At 38.5% G+C, this 21,155-nt stretch overlaps 1 long non-coding RNA gene across 2 annotated transcripts in view; it reads left to right on the top strand.

The window, feature by feature from the left end:
• LOC130145313 (uncharacterized) overlaps positions 1-21,155 on the top strand; it is a 47,022-nt gene that overhangs the window by 11,365 nt on the left and 14,502 nt on the right. Inside the window, exons 2-3 of one of the 2 annotated variants that reach the window (XR_008820477.1) lie at positions 5,731-5,834; positions 12,074-12,350. The exons of the other annotated variant lie outside the window; for it this stretch is intronic. This is a non-coding gene — a long non-coding RNA (uncharacterized LOC130145313). Of the gene's footprint in view, positions 1-5,730; positions 5,835-12,073; positions 12,351-21,155 lie in introns of those variants that run through there. 2 annotated transcript variants of the gene reach the window in all.

Raw genomic sequence — 21,155 nt, 5'->3', positions numbered from 1 at the left:
GTAAAAACCAGAGGTTGCTGATGGAATTGGGAGGAAGTAAACTGTTGTGTTGGTTTTAGCTGGAAAAGTTGTGTATGTATGTTTCAACACTTATATCTTTTAATAACAAACTTTAAATTCTTCCTCTGAGAGTGCTGAGTGTTGAATGTTTTACCTGAAATAATAGGCTGTTAGTATGTAGCAGGTATTTTTAGCTAAGCACTATGAAAACTTGCAAATTCTACCCGTAATTATTTTTAAAGAATCCGTATTTGGATCCCATTTTGTGGTGTCTTGATTATTTCATAAAGTTCCATTCATTTTTAAAAAATATCTATTTGACAAATGTTATAAAATCAGCACTGTGTAACATATTCTTCCTGAAACAGAGCTGGGTGGCTTTCAACTTAAGTCAACTGCATAGTTGTTTCCAAAATATGAATCTGTTCCCAAAGTTTGAATTTCAGAGAAGATGTTACCCTTCAAAGAAATCAGTTATCAGACTACACTTTTTGTGGCTTTTTTTTTTTTTTTTTTTCAATATCCAGAATATCATTCATCAAAAAACTGTTGAAGCCGTGACTGAGCTGTTAAAGGGAATGCATCTTCCTATCCTTTATGAAAAGCATTTTGTGTCGAAGAGGTCAGTTTAAATTCGTCCAAGTGTTGCTAATGAAGCAAAACTGCTAACGATTGCACTATCTTTTTTTCTTTCAACTTCAAGAATCAGGACAGAATACAGATAAGTCAAAATGATGCCGCAGTGTGTCTGACACAGTTCAGTCTGTGGTGGCAAGGATAGTTTATCTTTACTTTCATAGAGGTGACGAATTACCTTGACACTTCTGATGTGGAGAGGAGAGATTTCTTGGTTAGCATTTCTTTGAGGAAGATTCACACTTAGCCTGACAGAAGGTGCCACCAGCCCTGAGTACCACTTCCATTCAAAATCTTTCCATCTTGCTGCAGTGTCCAAGTACTTTAGAGGAAGACTCAAATCCCTTTGTAAACAAAAAGAGGCATTTTCTTATTTTTTGCTTTCCAGTGATAGCTTAGTTTTGGTTTCCCCAGCTCATTTAGAGACAAAACGTTTCCTTCAATAAAACTATGGCCTTGAATTCCAGTCATTTCTCCAGATGAGCTAAATATTAAAATCAAAGTTGTTCAGCAGTTGGTGCCCATTGGGTTGGATTTGTGTGAGATCCTCATCCAGCTGAGTCCTAGTTAGTGACAAGGTTTCTGAGCCTGGAGGCACCTTTTCCTACATATTCCTTTGCACAATGGTGATCATGAATCTTGATCGCTAAGTCTAGGTATACATTATATGTGAGAAGATGAAATAATCACTGTAAAGATCAGAGTTATTTTATTTTACAGGGGGTTTTGGATATCTTTAGGGGTATAAAAGTTTTAATGCTTTTTTTGCTTTTTTTCCCAGAGTCCAGTCTTTGGTTTGTTAGATATGAATTTACTTTTGTTTCTTTGGATTGAAAACCAGCAGAGGACTTCTTGCTTTCAAATATGAAGACACAAATTTTTTTCTTTTCTTTTCTGAGAGAAAGAATTTGTAGCTTTATTCTCTTTAAAATCCTTAAAAAATGTGATCAAAATTTTGTAAGGCAACAAAATCAAAGGATGTATACAGCTTTCATGCATCAGATATATATCTACCTGTGAACTAAAACTAAAGATTAATTTCACCCCTTACCTAGAAATGTTTACAGATATTACAAATCTTAATTAATACTTTTTCCTTTTGGAAAAAAGCATTTATAAATCTCCAATCCATTTCCTTTTGAAATCCTATACAAAGTACTTGGCAAGAGCCCATATGGTGACCTGGAATCTAAATTCCTGAAAGTTTTAAAGCCTATTTCTGTAACTGGATGCAAAAAGCTAAAGTAATGGAAACCGTAACTTGTACTGCCCATGAATTATTAGCATTGTAAATGATGCTATTTGATACTGTGTTGCACAGCAATCTACAGTGAATTATTGTGTGTTATTTTGTTTTCCCTGCCACCCTGTGACCATTTGCCTGGGGATTTCAGACCTCGTCTTACAGCTCTGCTGTAAATATTTGACCTCTCATTCTCTCATTTGTCTGTTTTCTCCCGCTGAGTCTTTTCCTCTTCTCATAAAAGTCAGCGTGGGAGACATCAGGACACTGAGCGATAGCCTGTCATGGCAGCTACCCAAGTTGTGCTGTGCAGCGCTGCCCCTCTGCAGGTCGCATCCTGACAGAGGATGCTGGCAGTGTTGCAGCCTCTGGGGAGAGGGGGATTTCCTCAGTGTAACTAGAAAGGACAAGGGTCCTTTTGCAGCCAGCTCTTACCGGGGAGGAACTAGTAAACAAGGCAAATGCCATAGCACCTTGCCTGGCTGGGATTAAAGGTTCACTATAAAATCTGCTCACGACACTAGCTTTCAAAATCTGTTCTCCCCAGATGAAAAAAGTACACCACTTCCAGCCTTTAAGGAATATTAAAAATCTTTCATTTCCCCCATGCATTCACCTCTGTTGCATTGCAGGATGTTTTGACCTTTAACAATAAGATTATGAAAACAATAGGCCAATAGCCTAGAGGACTTCTGCAATCCATATGCATATTCATTGTGCTTTGGTTAATGAAAACAGTTGGAAAAAGAATGAAGGTGAAGGTTCAGATAGCTTGTTACCAGCTTGAGACGTTAGATCAATTTCAGGGAAAATATGATATGCAGTAAATGACTCAAAGAAGGATACAGAACTATACAGCTATTTGCAAGGGCATTTTCATTATTACAGCACATAGGTTAGGTCACAGATCTGGTAGCTATAACAAATAAGAATTCATAGTACACATAGGGAAAAGAACACCACAAAACAAAGCAAAAAACCCGCCTTCCAGAAACAAACAAAAAATAAATCTTTCTTTAGATATCATTTGTTGTTTAATAGCATAATTTTAGCTGAACTAGTCTGTAAATGGTCAAGACTGATTTAGCCCTACAATGGTTCTCTCTGACCCTCGTGCTGTCTGCTTAGGGGAAGACACACATGATAGCTGCTGGTGAGGGCTCCACTCTTACAAGCCCTTAGAGAACAACCTGTGACAGATAGTGCCCTAATTTAGCTAAACTGTTCGTGTGGCCAAGGTTTTACAGTTCTGTTCCAGAGCTGGATTCTGGCATATTTTGCTTATATAATGTTCTCACTGCCTCCTTCCAGACTACTTTATATTCCCAAGACCAGAGAAATTCTCTTATTTTTCCCATTACAGTGACTCCCTGGCTTGCCTTAAAATTAATGGGCCCTATGCTTTTACAATGCTTTCTTTGCTTCCCTCAGTAAATGACTAGAGATCTATATTTCTTTATGTTTCTGTAAGCTGACTCTCTTCAGTAGACTTGTTTCCCACAGCCAACACACAGGCTTGGAGCACATGATAAAACTGGTTGTCCTGACTGGTCTGTTGGATGCCTAGTCTGTTATAAATTATTATAAATTCACTTGGGCTAGCCACCAGTGAAGGCTCCTGGAAGAAGCCATTTGGTTTTAGTTTTCGTCAGGGAGTTATTCTTTACTGCTGCCGCATGGAAGCCACTTCTGTCATGCCCTGGATGAGAAGGGGAATATCAGCAGCTAAACCATTTATCTAAGTGAAGTGAGCCTCACTTCCACTTACCTGAGTAGACCAGGTGAATGTTGATGTCGGACGTACTGTATTTTATTGTAACTCCGTCAAAGTGAGCTCTTAGACACACTAATACATTTACCGTGATACTAGTGTTTTCATGATCTCCAAAGCCTTTCTAAGTCTATTTTACACAGGCTTTTATGGGAAACCTAGCTGTTAAATTGGCTGCAAGCAGACGTATGCTTTCTTCCCCAAGTATAATAGAAACACTGAAAGCTGGAAATAGAAAGTTATCCTGAATGTTCTATTACAGCATTCAGCAGAAACTTGCTTACAGCTCATGCCAAGATCTCCATACAAGTAATGCTTCAGAAAAATTGATTAAATAAGTAGTTATTACATTATGATCATGTAACAAAAATGTTGTTAAATATTTCTGCTAAATGCAAAGTTGCCTTGCATAATAAAGAGAAGTGCACATACAGACCAATTCATTTTTATGAAGCTAGGGGAAATCATTAAGATTAGAACTATGGAAGATTAGAAATCCATGGCAAATCCTGGATCTAAATGAAATGCATTTTAATATATAGCTCTTAGTGCTTTATGAATGTGGCAACAGAAATTTACATTGTGAAGAAGTTTATAAGCAAATTATATGTTTCTACATTTATCTTTATCCATACTGCAAGTTTCAGTTCATTATTGAATGGGAATCTACAATAAAGATCATGAGGCTTAATTAATCTACTTTACTGGTTATAAGCTATAAGCTGTCAAACAAGATATCAAGTAAAAGGAATTCTGTCAGTTAGTTGCATTTTTTTACAACATATTTGATAAGTTCTAGTAAATGCAAAAAAAATTAAAATAATGCTCTTCTCATACAAAATGCATTTTCCAGTGTTTTGAACTCACTTAGAAGTCATTAGCTTCAGGCAACAGACAAAAGTTGCTGAGTAGGCTTGGAAAGCAGATAGTCATTATCTATGTGGGCTTCACTCTACTATTACATTACAGTCAGCATGGAAAATAAAAAAAACATGAGAAAAAGACATTTGACCACAAGACCTGAATATTCATCGTTTTAACGCCAGCTGAGGAAATTCTGGGGGTCAGTAATCTGGAGGCACTTTTGGAGTTGCATCTCATCTTATTTCCTCCATCAGTATAGGATTTTTCATGTAGTTGTTTCTAAATTCGTGGCTGATTACATCTCAGTTAGCCAGAAGAGATGCTTAAGTGGACATGCAGATATATACACAAATACTTTTAAATTCTTTTAATCTTAAATTCTTTTACTCCAGGACTGAACAGCAACCAGAGATCAGGAAAGTTAGAAAAATAAGTATCTTCAGTTGCAGAAAACTAAAGATTTCACAGCCATGCTTCAAATTTCACACATAAGAGAAGCAAATTCCATATTTTGGGAGGATAATGTTGCTGGAAGCAGCGTTCAGTGATAAAATGTGATAATGCCTTTTGGGGCACAGCCACAGTTCAACCAGGGAGAAGAAAAACAGCCAACATCTTCACTAAGCAGCTGTGGCTAAAGTGGAAAACATTAATAATGGACTTAATTTATGAACATATGGGTTACTGCATGAAGTTAGTCACAAGTTACCAGTGTTCTTACTCAAAATTCCAGCAGTTTGCATGCAGTTTTTAACCTTCCCCCCAAAAAAGTTTCTCCTGGACGATCTGAAGGGGTCAAACTTAAACTACAAATTAAGAAACAACAGCCTCTGAAGGTTTATAAAAGTCTTCAGAAAAACTCTCTATATAGAGTGTCCTCTGTCCTAGCGTTAGGACAAAAGTGGAGTTTAGCCATCACGGTGGCTGCAGCAGGGCTGAACACAACACAGCCCGATCTGTGCCTGCACTCGCAGCTCAAACAGACCATTCTGGATGGACTGGAGGAGCAGGTCCATAACTCTGAGCAACAGCCCACAGTCTGAGTTGGACCAGCCTGCTAGCTTATGTTAAAGATCTTAAGGGTTTCTCTTATTTATATGGCATACAATTATCCTACAGATTCAAAGATCACCTGGAGATCATTTGAGTTCATAACCCGGGTTCTTTCAGTACATGTTACAGCTGGGAAAAGTGACATCAATTTTTTTCCCAGCAGGTTATTCCAAATCTGTTACATAAAGCTGATACTTCCATGGCCAAGTGTGTGAAGTGACATGTTGCTTTAAACTATCAGAGCTGCAAAAGTGAACTGGAACACAGGTAAGAACTACAATGAACTGATTTTTCACTTTGGCCTTTGAGGTGCTGACTGTAACAGGTGGAAAAAAAGCTAGCCATCCTCAAACAAGTTTCATGTGTAAAACACAGCTTGTTCAGCCTGCTGGTTGGCAGTCCACCCACTAAAATTACTTAATGTCAGTAGAAACTAAAAAGCATAAAGCGACGCAGAGCACAGAGTTTGCTGCAGTGTGTCACTTACTGAGCAAAGTTGCCCTCCTAAGACTGGTGGCCACAGCTCCAGGCATCCAGTGGAGTGCCTCTCACAGTTATCTCTCAAGGTGAAATAGGCACAGATTTCCTGCAGAATGAGCAGCCTATTCAGACTCCAGACTTACTGCACCATGTGTGCTTCATTAATTATTATTATTCATGTTTTAATTGTTATTATTTTACAGTGCCCAAGAGGAATGTAGGGGTTTTGTCATCTGTTAAAGACACAATTAGAAGAACTAGGCTCAAAGGAGCAACAGAGGCAGATGGTATATTGGCAGTTAAATTTGTAAAACTCTTCTTTCAAGTCTTGCCAGCAAGCAAAACAGCTTTTTTTGCCTTCCCCCCCCCCCCCTTTTCTTTTGCTTTCAGGCAAACAGTTTATTCCAAGATGAGTTGATGCTGTAGTTGGGAGGGTGGAGAGGGACACAATTGGGTCTCTCAAGAGTTTTGACATTCAGAAAAAAATGCAAGAAACTAAAATTATTTTGACTGAGTCACAAATCATTTATTCATATGTTCTTGCCACAGAGAAACCTCCACCAGTTTTTAAACCAAATAATATGTGCCATGTGTTCAGCTTTTCTCTTCTGTCTGTCACGTTTCTAGTTAACCTTGTTAACTGGGATAGTGGAAAAACACTGGGGTAATGTAACACAGACAGTGACCTGCCAGATGACCTATGCAGATCAGATGAATAATATCAATTTCAGGGTTGACTAGGGGTGTGGATAGGACCACTACTGCTAATAAAAGCTAGGATTTGTTTTACAATCACAGCCTTCACAGCAAAGCAGTAGCCTTCTGAGGTACTGTGAGCTGATCTGAACTGCAGGTGAGAGTGCAAGTGCTCACACACCATAAAGAAAAAAAAAAGTTTACTGAAAGGGCAAATAGTAAGGCTGTCAGAGAGTTAGGATTACTTGTTTAAATGGCATTTTGGGTCAGGAAGCAGCTGGTCTTAAATAAGCAAATACTGCTTAGAAATGAGTATTGTGCTCTGTAAATATGGTGATAGACAGGAGCTAAAGGATTTAAAGACCCAGAAGATATTGTGGAGTTTTCCAGTTTTCTGCTGGTAAGATGTGTAACCTGTGAACACATATTATATGTTCACAAATATTATATGAATAAAAATTGTCCCAAAAATGTATTTTTGATATAGGATAGCTTGAATTTAAGTTCCCAGCAGCAGGCCAGATTCTGCCAGTTCATGTACTCAGTTTCGCAACACCCATGTTTCCCACGTGGAGTATTTAAAGGCTTTGCTAAGCTGCATACTGAAGTGCTTTTATTCAAGGACACATTATTTAGAAATGCTTCTGTGGTCTCCACCTCTCTCTAGCACCTATAAAGAGCAAATAATTTATCCTGCACACTTTTACTGAAGCTTTGCATAAATGGGTGAAAGTGCAGCCTCCCTTGCTCTCCTGCTGCCTGCACACTGTGGAGCAGGGCCAGGCACACACATGAGAATCTTTTCTTACGAGCCTCCAGTGAGTTCACTAGACCTGGTGGTAACACGTGTCTCAGATATTTTGAGAGGAGAAGGAAAAAAAAAAAAAGAATAGGAAAAAAGGGAAAGATTTATGAGTTCTGCCATAATTTCCCGCCAGTTTATAGAACAACTGAAAGCTTTCAAATATTCCATAATATGAAAAGCAATGGCTTGTTTCAGAAAAATAAATCAGTTGTGTCTTTCCCAGCCAACTTATTGTTCCAGGCAATGGGAGGGATATGTGCTCTACCAGAGAGAAGAAATTGTTGCTAGTGAAGTGATTCATTTGTAAGTCCCCCCAAAAGAAACCCCAACATTATGAGTACATTACTCAGCTTTCTTTCTTCAAGAGTGAAAACCATAATTAGCTGTGCAGGGACATAACTAATTTATGTGAATTTATGTAGAAATATGACTAGGAACCTGGGTCATTACAACCTGTAGTCCCTTTGATAAATTCATCATTGTTATCTGAAAACTGGTACATTTTGTCCATATTATTTCTGTGCAAAAGTGCCCTCTGCATTGCCTTCCTGTTGTATCCATGTTAGTTTTGCTTAAATGGTTCATTTTCTTCCCCTTTGTCCTGCTGTTTATAACTCTGCCAAGTTCTCAGTCCTCTTTGCTGAAGGACCTTTCTTTTTTTTAAATGTCTTAAGTATAATTAAAGGAATTATTTAGGCAGTGTGTTAATAGTGCATGACAAAGTAAAAAAAACCCCACAAAACAACAACAAAAGCAACAACAAAAAAACAAACCCAAAACAAAACAAAAAACCAAACCCAAGTTCTATCAGAATTAGTGGGCACAGTTTGATTCTGGCTTGTGTCAGGCACACAGCTCCAGGAGAGCTCCCTCCCTGACTGGATGCTCTCCAGACAGTTGTGTTAGCATTATGTTTTATGAAATCTCATATGCTGTAAAACTCTGAAGCCTGAGCATAGTGCTAGCACTGCTTCTAGCTCTGGACTCTGAAGCATGTCATACCCAAGTGCACCACTCACATCTGACACCCTTCTGTGAAGTCAGGACCCTATAGCTCAGTACCTAGGCACAGAAATCAGTGTGGGCTACCCTGCTGTGGAAAGGAAAAGCATGCATCGCATCATCAAAAGTCACATCCATACACTGTAATTTCATAATATGTCAATTTAATAGCATGGTATCAGCTGGAGACCACAAATGGTGCAGAGAAAGATTTCCCAAATTACCACAGCTTGTAGGGAAACATTTGACAGCTTGATTATAATACATTATTATAGGCTAGAGCAAGCTTCGAGATTCAGAACCCCATCCTAAATATTAAAAAAGCAAAACAAACAAACTTAGGTTTTTGGCAAACTTAATTTAAAGACTGAGATCTGTCACACAGAGATGAATTTTCCCAATGAATAGAATTCAAATCATGAATGTAATAACAACTGTCACTTATCCCAGTTCAGTACCAGCTACTTTCCCTCTGCTGCCATTAAAGAAAAGAACACTGAATAGCTAAATATATTTGCAGCCTGAGAAGGATCAATAAAGATCTACAAATCCTCCATGGGCCTGAAGCTTTTGTTCAGAGGTGCTGTAGACAAGAGCTTCCCTTATTGTACAGAAAAGGGAAAATTTTGAATTTAAATAGTATGAATTTTTCATGTTTTTATTTCATACAATACATAAGTAATTTTCATAATAAAGCAAATAATAATTTCATATTCAAATACATTTTTTCATAATAAAAGCAAATGCAAAGGTCCAGGGGGGATAATCTGGTTACATCACCATACAAGATCAGTGAGGAAAGGTGTGCCTCCCCCCTGGGTTCTGATCACCATCCCATTGGAAGGAAACCTAAAGCAGGTGTTGCTGGGGAAGACTGTGGCAGCCACTGGAGCAGAGGGAGGCAGAGAAGACATCCAGCCTTGGCCCCGAGGCATGGCTCCTCCACACAACAGACATTTACTTCCTGTGCACTTGGGTAGAGTTTGTGGAGATCTTCATCCTTACCAGTGTTTACCAGGCAGACTTCCAATGGCTGCATCTATACTGAGAAACAAACCAGCAGCAGGAAAAGATCCCTAGCTCAGAAGCCAAGAGGTACAGACAAGCTTGCGTGCACGTTGCTGACAGCTAGCTGCTTCTGTGCTTGCAATAGATTCTGAGTTTCCTTCTGGGATTTCCCTCTGGTCAGACTATTTGTTGTGGGGTTTTTTTTTGGTGGGTGTTTTTGTTTTGGTTTTTTTTTTTGTTTGGTTGGTTGGTTGGTTTGGGTTTTTTTAGCTCAAAGTTTCTGATGTGATGTAAGAATACGTAACAGAGATGTTCCTATCGCATGAAATTGTGGGGTGGTATTGCATGAGGACCTGTGTGATGTAAGTGCATCTGGGGCAAACCCTGCTGGTTTATACAGAGTTAAACTCTGCATCTGTCTCTTGTTTCTTCCATACTGGCTTTTGGGATCAATCTCCAGAATGAACTGTTGCCAAACCATAAACTGGAATTGTCTTTGGGAGGGCTAAAACAGAGAAGCCCAAAGCAGCAAGGGAGCTAAGAACTGGCAGGGTGGATGATCACAGCTCCTGTGTCCAGGCTCGCTGCCACGCACAATAGCCATGTCCATTGTACTCGTTAGCGTGTGTGACAAACACACAGAAACATAAAATCAGGCAAGGATTTTAAGTTTCATGGTTGATACTAAAATACATGACTTCAGACTAAAATCAGAACTTCTTTAGAGATGACCTTCTTGTTAAAGCTTTGCCTATGTACAAAAAGTGATTGTTTTTCAGGGCTCAGTGGCTGAGGCTCCTCTCATCTAATTTTAGATGTACGTATTTAACCTATCCTTCTAGATTTTACATATATTCAATGAGGAAAAATAGTCACTTCAGGAGCACCATTCATTTCTAAGTGAGGCCTACTGGAGGCATACTGCATTTTGCCACAAAGGATGGAGTCAAATATTTGTTTATAATGGATCTTTTACAGTCTTCTCTTTCCTGAATTCTATGAAGCAAAAGGTTTTTATGGTATAACATCATTAAAATATTATAGTTTAAATTAGTGTTAATGTAAAACTAAAAAATATTTTCAGTCTTTTTTGTGATTTTAAGTATTTCCCCAGACGTATTTCTGATAATATTGCTGATCTATACAGAATATTTAAACGCAAAGTACACAGTAATCTTTTGCAAGAAGTGCTACACACACAAAGATAAAAAAAACTCCCAAACTTCTGAAAAAAACCCAACCTGAATTAAAAATTGATGCTTTTTTTCAATAAAATATAAGTCAGTCATTACAAAGGCAGAGGCTTATATCATCTTTGCAGCTGGTTCAAAGGATCATGACCTTTTTTAGCACTTTCATGTAAGAAACTTAAGCTTTTAAGCCTCAGGTGCCTCAAAGGTACTCATCATGGAAAAGGACTCTGGAGGAGGAAAGGGAGACCTTACTGGTGCCCCCTCTGGAGCGGACTGTCTGGTTTGACACCTGAGGGTCCATATGTGAGAGAGGGGTTGGGAATATCTTGATTAGCCCTTGAAACATACGAGACACCACAGAATCCAGATGAGAGGTACAAACCTACATGACACCGGAATGCCATAATTCTGATGAGGTTTATCAAGGCCAGGGATTTACAGCAAGGAGGTAATAAAAGAAGAACCAAATTCAAAAAAATCAGAAGACCTGATTAATAGTAAACAATCTCTTAACTACTACGAGTTCTGCAGCCAAGTGCTCCAGTAAATGCTTGACTTCTATAAGACTAGGGAGATGAGTTCACGGATGTGAGGTGCATTACCAGTGTTGCTTTAGTACCAATGTTAAGTTACCACAGTCTTTATTCTCCCTCATTTGCAACAGAAATGGGAATATAACAATTACTGGTCACCTAGCTGTGCTGCTTATGCACCCTTTTTCAGTCAAAATGTGTTGAGTTATTCAGGACTTACTTTTTAAACTGCCTAAATTAAACTAGCTCATTTTCCCCAGCCCTGGGGATCCCTAACATTCTTTACTCAAAATAAGGTTAGACATTTTAAATAGCTTCTTCAAGCATTCCAACTCATTTCACTTGAACTGTGCAAAGGAGTATTATCAGCAAAATGGCAAGAAAGTGTGTCCAACAGCTGAGGAACAGCTGGCAAGTGGTGACCCTCTCAATGGAAACAGCTGTTTGCAGAACACACCTGTTGGCGCCCCTGTTTCACTTACCCTTAAATCCTAGGAAAGTGATATGGAGATGTGTACACTGAAATGTTCAGTACCTCAGAACTAGGCAACAAACTAGTCATCTCTTTTGGGCACCTTAAGAGGTGAAACTTGTAGGAGGCAATGGTAATAGAAACAGATGGTGTGAATTAATTAATTGAGGTGTGAATTAATAAACTAGGTGTATGCCTGTCTTTCAGGTGCTATGCACTAATTCAATTTAGATGAAGTAGCTAATTTATAGAGTACTGAATCAGGGAAGAAAAATCTCACCCTTCAGATGTATTAATTCTGTTATTTGTATCTGTAGATGGAAATACCCATAGATATGTAATTATGGAATATATTTTCTCTGAACTTGGACTTTCAAGAAGTTCCAAAGATATCAGAAAGAAAGGCTTTGTTTATGTCATCTCTCAGACACTCCAGCAAGAATTAAGGAGGTATTGGAGTTAAAGGTAATCTTTCACTGTTCTTGGACCTGGGTGGATAATGAACTCATAATTTCTTGGAGTCTTTGAAAGTGGAATCTTTGTTCCAGAGTCTTTTAAATTATCAGATCACATTTTTTTGTTCTTTCATCTCTGTATCCTGCAATGACATTTAAAAATATAAATGAAGAATTGTAGAGTAAGTCATTCCTGTGTCAATGTCTGTATTGTGGTTGGATCATATATTATAATTTTTAGAATAAAATAACAAAAAAGGTTTATATATTAAGTGTTGAAAAAAAAATTGTTAATGATTGTATATTCACCATTGTGCCTCGTAGCAAAATAACCAAAATAATTGTTTCAAGCAACAACAAAAAAAGGCGAGAGTCAATAAGTGAGTTTGTAGTCATTTATGAATTTTCAGAGTACTTATGAAACAAAGATGTAACTTACCTGAATTTTAGAAGTAAAATTAAAATGAAGGATTTTTAGAAAATATTTTTGTAATGTTGCAACAAAAAGATTAATTCAAACTTGGGATTAAAGTAAGTATAACTTTGAGCATGAGAAGGGAAATTGTCTTGCCTTTCTATGCAACATTATGTCCAGGTCTAATGCTCAGTCTTGAAGAACATTAAAATGCAATGAAAATTGAAAGGATACTCACAGTATTATTTGAGTTCAGATTAGCTTGGTTTTTCCATTCATGAAAAGGAGGCTGAAAGGCGACTTACCTGCCGGTGGAGGATAAAGACATGACAAAATACAGTTGCTGGAATTCAAAGTTACAAAAAATTAAACTTGAAATAACATGATATCTCCTAGCAGCATGGGAGTGGCAATGCAACTAAATACCAAACATCAAGGGAGAAGGTGCCCTTACCATTAGGGACTTCAGGATCAGATTTGTTATAATTTGAAGATAATTTACTTGAAAAGAAATTTGATGTCCTGTGTGATTGTGTTTGTATGAGTTTATCCATCTAGGGCAGAAAGAGAAGGGAAGAGAGGGAGGGTTGTTGGGATAGTCCCATTGCTTTTAAAATCGTGAGTTTCATCCCCTACCTTTGTGAGCATTCATGAACACCAGGGCACCTGTATAGCACTGAACATGGCAAACAACATTTTGCTTCCAGTTAGCAATTACAACTAAACATTCTTTAAATCTTAACAATGATTCCTTTCTCCATCTTTGGATGCAGAGAAGCCTACATAAATCTGCTAAGAAAAGTCAGGGGTGTTTCTCTCTGGAAAATGAAATATTGGCTGTTGTCAAAGATGAGACAATTAACAGCATAGCCCCATGCATTGAGTAGCTACAGAGAATTTTAATTTTCAAATGGTTGACAAGTGTGAAATGATTACTAATCACCAGATTTACAGTTGTGAAGGCTAAGAAGCTTTTGATTATCTTTGTTTACATCATAGATCTTGGTGAGGTCATCTGGGTACACTTCACCTGTACCTCATGTCTGTTGCTTCCCTCTTGACTTTGGGTGAGCACTGGTCTCTGTGCCAGTGATGAGAAGCTGAGTCCATCAAGTAATAAAATTACATTTGTGAACTTGTTTGGGACATATTTCAAGTCTACTGGGTGAAACTAAATGATTTGTCGTGTTCGCTAGGTCTGGCTACAATAATTCTTAAACTCTAGGCAAGCATAAGAAAGTAAACAGTAACAGCTGGCTATACTTGTTGTTTAAGAAGAAAATTTCATAAGTCCAAATCTTCTCTTGTCGTGAATAAGTAACACTTCCTTACCACCTACTGTACCTTGTTATTTCTGCACTAGGCTTGTGCACAGCTGCTGGGAAGGAGCGATGGTAATGCCATTTCTGCTGCACCTCTTTTACAAGATTCTGTTTCTGGGAATAACCTAGTTTTTAAGGGAAAATATATATTATGGAAATTCTAATACTGATAACTTTTGAATAGAGGCGGGTTGCCTCTGAATATCTGGGAGTTACAAGAGAGACAATACAGGACTAGATGAGTCATTAATTGGGTATGGGAGGGCAATACATATGGTCCTTTCCCACACACAAGACTCACATCATGCCTTGATTCTCTAAAGAAAGCGATAGTAACTCAGATTCTTCAGCTCTGATTTCAGAAGTGGTTAATCTGGTGAGATTTGTCAGGAAATTAATGGACTGGCTGCATGGATTCTTCTAGGTCTGTAACATTCACCTTTCCTTTTCCTCAGAGGTTTTTTTTTTTTCTTTTCTGCTCCTAATAATCCCTGTCTGTGTTGATGCCCTGTCTGTCACACAGGAGTAGACAGGTCTGTTTTCAGAAAGGTGTCATATCATATGATGAAAGATGTTGGAAAGGACAGCAATGGTCTGTATGAAACAGGCAAGCCACCCTCTTGAAAATCAATACTTACCTTTCTGCTTTCCTAGCACCAGAAACCAGTATTAGAGGGAGGAAAGGAGCTGCAAATTGACAGTACAATCTGCTGTGTGTGATTACATGCAAGGGGAAAAGATCTCTGGAGATGATGAAACAAGCATCAGCTCCTCTACTGAATCCAGGATCCAAGTTTATTATTGAAAGCATTCCTTCTGCACTCAGTGAGGTTAAGATTTCACCATAACACTGAATGCCGTGCTGGCTGACCTGGTGCTGTTCTAGGAAGTATTATATTCTTACCGCATTTCTCTCCTGAGACGGGTAATAAGTTCACATCCTGAAGGAGCACCTAAATCTTTGTGCTTCTAACCTTTCAGAGCTACCCATGGCATGGGTGAGAATGTGAGGGGTTTAGCATAATGAGATACTCCATGCAGGCTCCCATCTCCATGTCATCTGTTTAATCCATCACAGTGAGACAAATGCATTAGCCATTTAGCACAACACAGCCTCTGCAAGGCGGGAATAACGAGAGACTTAACCACACCATGACCATTCCTGTGTGGCCTCAGATGGCTACTTAAGCACAAAGGGGGAGGTTTCCATACATTTTAGAGAAATTAATGCTGCAGCACTTTCAAATTTATATGCTGGGTGACCTCTCAGATCAATAAATTTATGTATAAATGAGACAAGTTTTACCAGTGAGCCAGTCCCTCTTGTCTGTTAAATCTATGTGAATGTCAGTTACAAAATATGTTGGCCACAACGTATGACCACAAGTGCATTAGCAGAACAGAAAAGATGGAGGTGGGAAAGGCTGATTTTATTTTTCCCCCTTTTTTTGTGAGTCACTTAGCGGAAACTTGTGTCTGGTGAAAACAATGCACTTAAAGGACTTTAAAAAGGTTACAGCTTAAAGTTCTGGTTGAATACCAGACCACTGAGAAGTGAAATAAGCTTCCACACTCACTGATGAAGAAACACAAGTGGCTGCTGTGAATTACTTCAGTAACTGGCCCATTTTTAAACACAGAGGCATCCTTTGATACAAAAAATAGTTGATAATTATTTCTTAGTGCAGCTGAATTTTAACAAAGACTTGGCAACACAATAGTGAATTTATGTATTTATTTCATTGCTATTTACGTGAAGAGGTACTCATTAGTCTTAACCATACTGAAGTAAAAATGAGTTATGCCATCATTTTAAAGGTCTGAAGTTACACTCTGTGCTGTTAATTAGCAAAGTATTTTACCAGTAGTACTTAACTAACATTATTAGTTACCAAAGGTAGCTAACCAAAGAATTGTTTGGGTTCAAAGGGACCTGAAAAATCATCTAGTTCCACCCCCCTGCCATGGGCAGGGACACCTCCCACTAGACCAGGTTGCTCAAAGCCCCATCCAGCCTGGCCTTGAACGCTTCCAAGGATGGGGCACCCACAGCTTCTCTGGGCAGCCTGTTCCAGTGTCTCACCACCCTCCCAGTAAAGGTGGTCTTCCTAATCTCTCATCTAAATCTACCCTCTCTCAGTTTTAAACTGTTAACCCTTGCTCTATCACTACATACACTTGTAAAAAGTCCCTTTCCAGCTTTCTTGTGGGCCCCCTTTAGGCACTGGAAGGCTACTATAAAGTCCCCCTGGAGCCCCAAATCTCTTAGCCTGTCCTCAGGACAGGTGCCCCAGCCCTCTGATCATCTTTGTGGCTCACCTCTGGACTCACTTCAACAGGTCCGTGTCCTTTTTATGTTGGGGCTCCCAGTGCTGAACACAGCACTCCAGGTGGTGTTTTATGAGAGTGGAGCAGAGTAGGAGAATCACTTCCCTTGACCTGCTGGCCACACTTCTTTAGGTGCAGCCCAGGATTAGGTTGGCTTTGTGGACTGCAAATGAACGTTGTAAGGCCATGCTAAGTTCCTCAAAGTCCTTCTCCTTAGGGATGCTTCCAATCCATTCTCCATCCAGCCAGTATTGATCCTGGGGGTTTCCTCAACTTAGGAGCAGGACCTTGCACTTGGCCTTGTTGAGCCTCATGGGGTTTGCTCAGCCCCAACTCTCATGGAAAAAAAAAAAAAAAATTACCAATCTTGATTTGGCTTGAAACTTTTAGTTCACTACATGATGCCTCCAATCTTTGTTATTAATTATCCATGAACATTCATATACACACATGTTTTTCATTCCACAGTACCTGAAAACTGTAGAAGTTACATAAAAGTTCATTTCAGCAATACATCTCATATGTTCTCATGTTCTTTATCTATGATACATATTACTACTACAGCTCCCTCTGAGATTAATTTGTCCTTAGCTAGAATTACCTTGACTCATTCTGCTGTCTCTGGAAGTCCCCAAATTAAGGCGGAAGGATGATCATTATGTTGTATTTTTACACTCAAACCTCATACCTACATATGAAGCAACCATAAAGATTTACGGCTTTGTGTGTATGTGACAGACTGCACCGATAATTTGACCTTTGTCCCTAGTCTGCTCTATGCCTTCCCCTCCTCCCCCCCTTTTGCATATAGATAAATGATACTGGTATTTCTTTGGGTTAAAAAAAAAAAAAAAAAAAAAAAAGTTTTTTCTGGTTATTTTCTAGGCATATGGCCTATAACTGTGTTTAATAATACACAAAGCTTAAAAATTTGGTAGTGTCATTGTTCCATGTTTGTTTCAGAACTGGTTCTGTGTGTTCTAAAAAGGAATGCTGTCACCAGTAATTTGTCCCAGAATGATTCTGGCTGCCAGTACTTGAACAGACAAAAAATTTTTGAGTGTAGATGGATTTCAATATGTCCCATATTGAAAGCTGAGAATTAATAGCAGGCTTCCACTCAAAAATCGTATCTTCACATGGACAGAATATAGATAAGTATCAATGTCTTTCACACAGATATAATGTCAGTCTGCATGAAATGTTTCTGTATCATCCTAATTAAGGATTGCAAAGTAAATGAAACAAGACAAACACAGTCATTTTAATGTAATTGGACTCAGAACTTGTCATAAAAAAACAGTAAGGCATACAGAAGTCTTCTGAAATAGTCATACCTAATTAATTGAACTGTGTATAGACAGGAAAGGGTCAGTCATAAAAATTAGGTAGGTGATGTGAATTATGTTCTTATAATAAGAGATCAGAAGGCAACATTTACTTATCCTGGTAATTGATGATCATTGCTCTCCCTCACTTCCTGACTTACTTGGAAATACCTTGTAATGAGAGTCTTACCAGATCTTAGCACTCAACGACAGAAAAACTAGTCTGGAAGAGCTATTACATTGTATGATCCAAAAGATTTCTCATACCAGGAATCAGAAAGACAATCTACTGGGGATAAAAAAAAAAAACAAAAAACAAACCATACACACAAAACCAAATAAAAAAAAATAAAACCACAAAGAAACTAACTCCAAAAGAAATAACCCAGTACAGTCATTTAAAGACATCTTCAGTACATAGAGATAAACACACACACATATATATATAAACATACACATTATAAACAGTGAAACCACTTAAATTGTCAAGTTAAATGAGAAAAATGAGAGTTAATTGGATTCTCTTCAACAGTTCAGAGCTCCCACAGTTGGCTTCATGAATCTCAGACAGGGGAGGGAACAAAGAAACACTGAGCAATTCTCATTAACTATTTAAACAGGAGCTAGTACGAGTGTGCTGTGCATTGCACAGAATTAAATGATTCACCCATCTTTCTCCCCCTTTACTCCCTTGTTTCCTTACCTTCTGAATGAAGTGGAGCTGTGACCTGTGCATGGAAGAGCTCTATTCTCAAGTGCCAAGAACAGTGAAGCCTTATTCCACAACCGCTCCTGTAGTAGAAATAGTAGGTCATAATAATAGCCCTTGTCTCTATACACCACAGATCAACTGATTTACACCTGCTGCATCTTTCCTTTCACTGTGAGCAATGCCTGAGTTAAAAGGCATGAGGTTCAGGGCCTGGAGACAGGGAGGAGGAACTTCTTCTCACTATAGTAAGGAGGTTCTAATGACCCTGACTGGCTTCACCAGGGACGTCCTCCACTCCCTTGCCTATGGCCCAGGAGCTCTACTTCAGCTCAGGCTGGGTCCCCGTTCCCTGCTTGGGTTGTACTGCTGCCGCTGCCTCCAGACTGTGTCTGTCTTCTGCTGTTCCTGACTCACTGGGCAGATGCTGGACCTGACTTGCCACTCCGAATTTGTCTGAAGGTCACTGAACTGCTGGCATGAGGTGTTATTGTCAGCAGCCCTACTCTGCTGGTCATGTTCAGGTGCCATAGAGCTGAGCTTTTTTTGGTGAGGGCTCTGCTCTGCTGCTGGTTGGGTTGCTGTGGCTTCTGGGTCATCCACCTCATGGAGCAGCCCTGCTCCTGGAGGCTCTCAGGGATCCAGAGCACATGGGATGTGGCTCCTCCACAGCTGACAGGACTCTTGTTAGTGAGCCAATACATTCATCACTGAACATCAGCAAAAGATCTTTTGCATACCAGTCTACTGAATGCAGAAAAAAATGGATGATAATAATAGTGGTGTAGCTATGAAACACTGCATCAAGTTATTGATAGTTCATTCATGGTAAAAGAACAAAAACTAGATTGTCCCTAAAACACTTTCTTATAAAAACATCTTTCTTCTAAAAATCATCATTCTTTTAAAAGCAACCAAACAGAGGTAGGAAGAGGTCTTTCCTAATTCATGTCAGATAATAGAGTTGGATCTGCTTAGGGGAAAAACACACGGGCCACCCAGCTATGGGGTCTTAAGGGGGAGTACTACCATTCCCTCTCACAAGAGACACCCGTCTTCAATGGAAGACTAGCTAATGCGGTTGCAGCTGCCTTAATTAAAATTGTCCTCTGTGACCAAAGGAGAGAGAATGTCATGTCCTGAAGGATGTTCAGCCCCACCCCCCCTCTGGCTCACCATCTAACACTGCCTGTGACTGGATATGGGGCCTGACTTCTTCCAGGTAACTTCTGAATGCTTCACTCAGTGCTGAAAGTCAGAGTGATCATGGCCAGATGTATTCAATAAACTTCATAGACTGTGTCTGCTTTTAAACCAAGAAAGACTGATACTCTAATGAAGTCTCATTGCTTCTGTAGCAACATGTCTCTCTTCCTCACCTCTTCTTTTTAGACTGTAACTTAAAAAAAGTCTGACCACCATATACTCACTTATGTATGAATGCCTTTGTAATTCTCTACCAATGGACTGCTGAATTAAGCCCTGCTTTAGTAAATAATTGCCTTTTACTTAACTTCATTGCCATTGATATGTACCCTTTTTTTCCTGTTATTTTCAGAACAATTAGTATATCTTTCACAATCTATTCTTTTAAGAACATTTGCTGTTTAATAGCTGGCTTGGAAATAGAAATATGCCTATTATAAATGCACAATATTTGCTACCACGACAAATTAATGACTAATGTTAAAAATTCCTAAGGATACCTAAAACTATTTGTCCATGGAGTTAAATATAAACCTAAAGGGCAGCATGACACCCTAACCATTTGAGAACTGATCACCTAGAGAAAGACCAGAAAGACAAAGGCTTTCCTTCATTACTAAAGGACCATGGAAATTCTACCTACTACTTGATTTTTCCACAGAATTTCTCTGGGACACTTCTGAGTCAAAAACACTACATAAGATTGAAACATAGATACTATAAAAGACCCTAAATCCATTTTTGTTCTTGGTTATAATGTTAATTTAAACTCTTAAAATATTTCCATCTCAATTTCTATGTTGTTTTCTACCTTAATATGACCTTGGCTTTCCATTAAAGTTTATAAAAATATATTCAATTCCAGATATATGTTTATTATTTCATGTAGTCTTTTAAGAAGAACCTGTATAGGAACAAGACTATCACAGATTTTATCTGTGTCTTCCCTTTGCCTTATATAAAAACATGATTTCAAATAATATAATTTAAGTGTCTTTAGAAGAAATAAATGGAAAACAGCAGTCTATTCTCAGTCATTTGAAACTGAATGTTTTTTTCAGCCACTAGGCATCAGACATGGTATTAGCAATATACTTGGTTCCTCAAGCCAGGAGCAGAATATTAGAAGGCAGTATTCTCGAGAGTCCCATAGTCAGGAAAGTGGTTCCTTCATGTAACTGGAACAAAGGGAACTTGGTTATTCCCAACTAACTTGCAGATTGCGTTGTCAACAACCTTAATTTTTAGTCTCTGTCAAAAAAAAAAAAAATTCCTGATTTTAATGTATTTCTAAAAGATCAGGGTGTTTTGGGTTTTTTTTATTATTTTGCTTGTTTCACGCAAGGCTGAAATCACATGAAAAACATCAATCAGCGAGGGAGATGGCAGAACTCCAAACAAGTTCTTGCTATAAGAAGAATTTATTGTGGCCCACTCCCCTGACTGCAGCTCTGATTCCTTTCCACTCTAAACTTTGAAAAACTCTCACTTAAGAATTAGTTAAATTTGATTTAGAACACTGCTTCTTTTGATAAAAAGTAATTCAAAATTGCTGCATTTCTTGAACAGACAACTTTCTCCCAAACTTCTTCAGAAACCTTAGTCTTTAAAATCTCTATAAAATGAACTATTTTAA

This window comes from Falco biarmicus, chromosome 2 (assembly GCF_023638135.1).
Source record: "Falco biarmicus isolate bFalBia1 chromosome 2, bFalBia1.pri, whole genome shotgun sequence".
In the NCBI taxonomy this organism is placed as follows: Eukaryota; Metazoa; Chordata; class Aves; order Falconiformes; family Falconidae; genus Falco; species Falco biarmicus.
This window is presented reverse-complemented; position numbering and strand designations above follow the sequence as displayed.